The sequence below is a fragment of the Gasterosteus aculeatus genome, chromosome 4 (genome assembly GCF_964276395.1).
Source record: "Gasterosteus aculeatus chromosome 4, fGasAcu3.hap1.1, whole genome shotgun sequence".
Classification (NCBI taxonomy): Eukaryota; Metazoa; Chordata; class Actinopteri; order Perciformes; family Gasterosteidae; genus Gasterosteus; species Gasterosteus aculeatus.
This window is the reverse complement of record NC_135691.1, coordinates 8,527,765-8,535,013: the sequence shown is the minus strand read 5'-3', so window position 1 is coordinate 8,535,013 and position 7,249 is coordinate 8,527,765.

Genomic DNA, 7,249 nt, shown 5'->3' with positions numbered 1-7,249 from the left:
TTGTTGAGGTGAGCCTCAGCGGTTGGATTTGGTTGGATTTATGGAGTCAATCAAAATTCTGATCGCGAATCAGCATTCAATTGTGCAATGAGATAAAGCACAATTATGATGCGGTGAGAGTTGACTGTGAGTATGTGCAGGTTAAGATGAATTGACTGGAGTCAATCTCGATGAATTCAAGTTATTGACGCAATAAATATGAAGTGAGTGTTACACGTTGGTGTCGTGGTGCGTGTTTGTGTGTGTGTGATAGAGAGAGAGAGTAATTCTGAAAGTGTGCTTTCTACTTGCACAGCACACATAACCATTACCTTATCAAGCCGGCCTTGTGTTTGTTCACAATTTTGTCATTATTACATATCTATCCAACCTGTTGGCTAAGAGCATGTTGTGTTCTTGTCCCCCGGACGAGTGTTTCGCAAGCCCTGATAAATACCAGGACAATGTCATTACAGCCCTACGGGCAGCTCGGGGAGGATTGCACCGCCGAGCCCCTGACCTCGACCGCCGACCAACAAGTCCACCGCATGCTGTCTACAGATGGCTGGTCACGCAGGAGCAAAACAACAGGATGATTACAAATAGCGTGTTGCACTCTGAGGCATGCTGCTGCAATAAAGAAATGCCACACCACACATTATTGGGTAGCAGTGGGATCAATTAAGCAGAGAAAATGACTGAGCATTGCTTTATCGAGTGTGTATTGACGTCCTCGGGCAGAGGAACCCTACATTTGGAAGGCTGAGGACTAGTTTGGGTAGAGACTACCCCCTGGTGGCAATTTGTTAGAAGGGTCGCTTGTCGTAAGCATAGCAAGTCATCACAGGGATTGTAAATAAATTGTAAATAAATTACTGATTTAAACATTTTCAACAGCACTATTTGGTATTTAGAGCAAGTCGGCGCTTTTGGAAGAAAAGGTGTTCGGAAAAGACATTATACAAAATAGTTGAATTGCCCCAATTAATTTATTTGGAATTCTTCTCCAAAAAAACCCATCCACCTTTCTTGTAAAGTGTAAACGCTGATACTTTACTTTTTTTGCAATTAAATCTATTGGTGGAGTTTTATCATCGCACATGAATGATGTGAAAAAAACACATGAATATTCCGGCGGTTAATCTGCAGTGAATAAATTGGGCCGACCCAATCGGTGACATCAGTGCAGGTGTTTTGCCTTTGACAGCTTGCTTTGACCCCACTCAGGTGGGTTGTGGCCGGAGGGGCCGAACGTTTGAAGGTTACACACTACAGAGAACTGTGTGGCAGCATCATTTTCACAATGTGTGAGTCAGTGAGGACGTCTCATCTCCATTTACATTTTAAACTGGCAACTGCAGACGTGTGCAATGCATGAGGGTCTTGGTTTGTTTGTATCATTGTTTTGTGTTTGTCTCCACAAATGCTCATAGGCCGAGCTAAATCATGTGGAATGTCAGAAGGCATTTTGTTTTAATCTGCAGTTTGCAGGTAAACATCGATGGGAGCCATTTGTTATCCATGTTGTAACTATACAATCATAATGATAATAATAACGGCTGCTGCATGTATAATATTATCACTGTAACCTCTTTTTTCTCAGCTCAAAACCCTATTAGGAGTTTTGCAGCCTTTTAGAGTGCACTCAAGAATACCTCCTGGGCGATTTACTGTAAGACCTATTATGTCAGAGTCCTTTTAAACTGCCAAGCTTTTACCGCGGCCAAACTTTGAGAACTTATTTTCTTTGCTTAAAGTTCTCACAGGAACCTCATTAAGCTCCGCCGGAGAGCTTAGTTTGAAAGGGACATCTTGAGTGTGTATGCGTTGGCCCTGTTTGTAGCACAGGTGAACTCACAGCTTCTGGCTGCAGCAGTGGGATAAAAGTCCATTTAGTTAATTTCCTGCTGCCCGGGAACATCTGAAAAGTGGATTTATTAGAGGCTGCTGTACTGGAAAGCCTTCGTATAGGCTGCCGGTCGTACATTCCTCGTCGGGGTGAGTCAAAGCTCATTTCATGTCCGATCCTATAACTTTAGGTGAATGTGAATTCTCTGCTTTATCGTCCTTATGCTCATGTTGACACAAACAACAAGCGAGCATTAAAACGGCTATTTGTCAAATGACAAGGCAATGAATACATGGTTATTGGCAACAGGTTTGGGGTAAGGAAAGTTCCATATAACACGAGTGTGGCCTTAGTTAAGGTGACACAAATATAAGCCCCTCATTTGACGTCAACATCATGCAAAAAACGCGACGCGCTAAGATAATCCAGCGTCTTACAACAAAACAACAGGCCAAAGGTGGAATCCACCGCAGGTTGTCGAGTCCCGCAGTACATCCGCTATATAACGTACAGCCATTGTAATTCTCACACGTTGGTGTTCCTTTAACGAGGCTTTGTGAGCAAATCACAGCTGTCCGTCACAGAAACAAACAGTGATGCCCTGTGTTGTGTGGACAGGTGGGAAAAAAATCGATCGACAGAGTGGATGTCAAAGCACCGGACGACCTCTTGGCCTCTGTCATTATGTCTTCTCAGCCAAACTGGCAGCCTCTGAAAACAGACAGACAAAGAAATATATATTTTTATCTGAAACTTAGATATTTTAGTTATCTTTGCACGGTACAAGTATCTAAATGCAGGACACTATTCCAAAACAAATGTACTTTGAAGGAATGTCTGTAACTGCATAATCTCTCTCTCTCTCTCTCTCTCTATATATATATATATATATATATATATATATATATATATATATATATATATATATATATACTGTATACTGGGTCCTAACTGGGTGAGGACAAAGTCTTGAACCTTGTTTTTTTCCTATTAATGTTATCTTATCACAGGGAATACAAACAAACTAATTAGGTCTCCCTTATCAATAGAGTGATGTGATTGTGATTTTACAGCCAACGTTCATCATGCATTTATTATGCTGCCCCCTCGTCGGCAAGCCATTGAAACTGAATGAATGATCCCCGTCATTACGTCCCGTAGATTAGATGTTTGGGATTCCACGGAGATGTGCAAAGGTTTGTTTTGTTGCACCTGGTACCTGAAAATAAGCTTCTGTCATGTCATAATAATAATAATAGTAAAGCCACCCTAAGCCCATGATGACGACACAGGCCTAGACGAAGAGACATACCTGAGCTGTTTAAGTTGGGCAGAGATCACAGGTAATGAATACAATTGTGTGTTTTTAGATTAGGCCATTTGAGGAGCTCATTAGTGGGAGACATTTAAATGGCGGGCGGATCAGAGTTTTACAGTTATGAGGCAGCGATAGTCAAGGCCTAAAGCCCATAACGCGTAGTCCAGCATCTGTGGACAGACAGAAGCATTTGGTCAGAAGACCCCAGTTCTCTCACAGCATGGCATGGGGACGGGCAATCAATCAATCAGTTCAAGAGTTTTATTACAATTCACCCCTTTTAACCATTGGAGAAAGCGGCTTGCAGTGATCAAGGCAGGAGGGTACGAAGGCACGGAGTCAAAGTTCAAAGAATTGATTTGAGTCTTCAGGTCAAATATCAGTACCAAGAACATATACATGAGAAGATATACAGAGTGAAACCTTCTGTTACCGTAGCAGTGAACATCATTCATGACAATGATCCACGTCCAGTGGATTCCTGCTCCGTTTGAGTAACACCACTATACAACCACTGGAGGACACTGTTAGCAAAGAGAAGAAATTACACAGCCGTCATAAAAACACAAAGCTACAGATTCATGGGAGTAACTGAGTGGGGCCTGTTTTGTATTATTTGTAACACTTGCTGTTGTGTTTGTGTTTGTCAGATTGTTTGGTGTTGCTGTTTCTTCATTACGGCTTTTAACTATTAAAGTTGGAAAGTAACTACTACGCCAGCGGTTCCCAAACTCAAGAATGACGCGGCCCAATTTGAAATCTGAAAATCTTTTGCGGCCCACCCAAACCTTTAGTCTCTGATCAAAACATAAACTAGGGATGATTAAATGACCTTAAGAATTTAACCGATTAAAAATGTAGTAACCGACAATGTATGTTTTGTATCCCATTTTCTCCGGAGCTCATATATGTTTACTTTAACACTACAAGATGGCGCCCCATTTGACATTGTCTGGTTTGGCGGCGCCTTTTGTTGAACAACGACAGGCGGACCAGAGCAGCCGTTTCGAGCGAGAGCCTTATTGTTTTATTAATCTGTTTGTTGAAATTGTTTGTGCTTCATCAACTAATGTTTCGCATAACTAATATGCCGCTAGAATTGTTCAAATAATAAATATTTTTATATTAATTTCAAACGTTTCAAAATTGAAAATTATTTTTTTTTAAATGTATTTATTGTAAATGTAACCTGTCGCAGCCCACACTTTGGGAATCGCTGTACTATGCAAAACAATTTGTGCTCATCATCACGCTCAAACAAACTTGGTATTTGTGTTTCCAACTATAACTGATATTTTTGTGCACTTCACTGCAAATTAAAGTAATGTCCAGAGATAGTAGAAAATGAGGATGCAAAATGAGAAAATAAAAAACAAGAAAAAGGAAGAGAAATTGTTGTTTTAAAAGCGTTCGGTAATATATCATTTAAATTTTGGGTTTTCTGCAGATGTTTCCATGGAGCCCCCCCCTTTACTCCACGGCCATCATAGCGCGTCGTTTCTTAATCGCTGCCTTCTCCCATGTGCGTGTGATCTTCCGCCTCGGGCTCTGATTGGCCAGAGACGTCGGGGCCAGCCGGGCTCAAATCCTCCAACCGGCTGGAGATACGGCACATGTTTCTCTAAGCTTCTCTCACCCTACCGAGGATTAAATTTGCTGTCCAGTCATCTTTAAGAAATGCTTAGGCTTGGATTGTGGAAAAAGGAAAGCACAACTCTCATCACAGGAACTTACAGCGTCAAAGCCAAGTGGTGAGCATTAGTTGGCTGTGAAGGAGATTCAGGCCATGAGTTAAACCGGGGAAGTAGTTACCGTCGGGGAGCCGAGGTTGGAACTTTCTTTCCTCCGGTCCTGAGCTCTCATGTGCTCTCCTGCAACAAATCTCTCTCGCTATTCAACTTTAATTTCATGCTTTTACTCTTTTCTTTTTGCCTCCTCTTGGGTCTCGGTATGTCTTCCTGTTAAACTAAACCTTTAGTGACTCAGTGTCAGTGCCGACCACTGTTGCCCATCAGCCCTGTTTTATTTCGCTTTCAATCAGAAATCAGGCACTGCTTTTGCAGAGCTGAGGATCAGGAGTTAAAGCGGGTCGGCGCTTCTTTCCCTCCAGTCCGCACGTCAAAAGATCCTGGCAAGATATTGAACGGAAAACAGCTCCCCAAAAGAAGAGCATTAGTATAGATCCTGGTGAGCAGTTTGGCAGCAGTTTGGCAGCATCTGTCAGCGTGTGGATGTCTGTCAGAATGGGTGAATGTTGGCAGCTAATGCGCTTCGAGTGGTTGGAAGACCAGAAAGGCTCTGTGCGAATGCAAGTCCATTGGATATTTGCTCATCACATTTCCCAGACTCGCTCCAAACATTTGGGATGGCATTCTGTCACTCAAGAGCGTCCCCTGAGAAGATATCAGTAAGCTTGATTTGCCGCCGACCCCCAGAAATATGTATCTGGGCATGTACCCTGCGCTGATGCTTTTTATACATTTTCATTTAGAAAAAAACGTCCTGTTCGGCTCAGCCGCAGATAGGGAGCCATTGCGCTCAGTTAAATAAAGCCTTGGGAGCAGATATGTGCAGGAGTTAAATATTGAAATTGAATAATTGCTTTGAATCAAGCATGACCTCCTTTAATACATAATTGAAGTGTCGAAATACATTTCATTCAGACCCCCAGCATGAGTTAAATATCAGTATATGCTTGGCAATTCTGGCAATAAATGAAATATAAACAGGAACATGGAAGTGTTTCCATTCATGATTTACTTGTCCCTGCAGCCAGTGTTTGAAGTTTGATTCATACGCTTGATCTCTCCTCTACGTTTGTCACCAGCTTATTTGAAGTTCAAACTGAATTTGGCTGATGGATCAGATATTGCTTCCATCAATCTGTCAGTAAAAACATGTAAAAACGGTGGCGCCGACTTCTAGGAAACCTTAGCCAATAGAATGTGTGTTGTGCTGTTTACAGAATGGTAATTGGTAACGTGTTTAACAACACAAAGGATGCTTTTCTAATGGCATCAGCTCTTCACCCATATTTTCATATTTGGAAACTTTGAAAGAGTGAGAAGACAGAAATGGATGAAAGCCAAAATATCGTCTCTTAAAACCACCTGAAATTCTGATGCTCAAAGTTATAATAACATGACTGGCTGTAGGGCTGAAAACGAAGCCGGGGGTGTTGATCATTGGAAAACGGTTTATCTATATTCACGTGGACATGTGCACGTACTCAGCCAGCTGTGTATCTGCTGACAGTGTGATCGGGCTCAGCAGCATGAAATGAAACAAGAATGGCTTTAGCAAATCAATAGAGTATATGGATTATCTGTGATGAAGGTCAAACAAGTCACAGCTAAAAGCATGCAACAGTGGGTCTGGGATTTAAAATGCGTCCTATCTCGCACAGTTTAGAGTTCATCTTCAAACCGTGGGTTTAGTTTCAGATCCAAAATGTAATCTACTCGCGTTGGCGGCGCAAACACACACGCACAGCTCTTTAACAGACACGCACAGAAAACATCCACATCCAAAGCATCCTTAGAAACACAGCTGTGGACACACCCACACTTTACCATGTGACAATATATAAGACATGTTCACAGACAATATATATGATGAGATGCCGAATTACAACGTGGTCAAGTTGAGGTCAATTCCACGACCAGGTGCTATATGGTAGCCTTTTGAACTGGAAACGTCAGGAGGACTCTGTTAGAACAATATTTATTTGCAAATCCAATTTCTTTTGTTTTTCTGCGTGAGCGATGTGCGAGATTTGTGGGTAAATGATGGACTTAAAAAAAATTCGGTCAGGGTGAAATCTGCCGCGCTGTGGCGTTTAAGTGACTGACAGGTGCTGCTGATGCAAGTCGCAGCACTCAGCATTTGTTTGTCCAGCCGGAGAGGACGTGTGTCCTCAGTGACAGGTTGATGGCGGACGCGCTAGAATGTCGGCAGCACCGTTGGTAACAAAGTTCACTCTTACTTTTTAGGTCACTGAGATGGTGACGCATCTACTTTTAAGAGTAATTAACTCAGGGGAAGTATTTGATGCCACATCACTAAGCCCCTCGCAGTGGATGGACCAATCCAGAGTTAGCAGC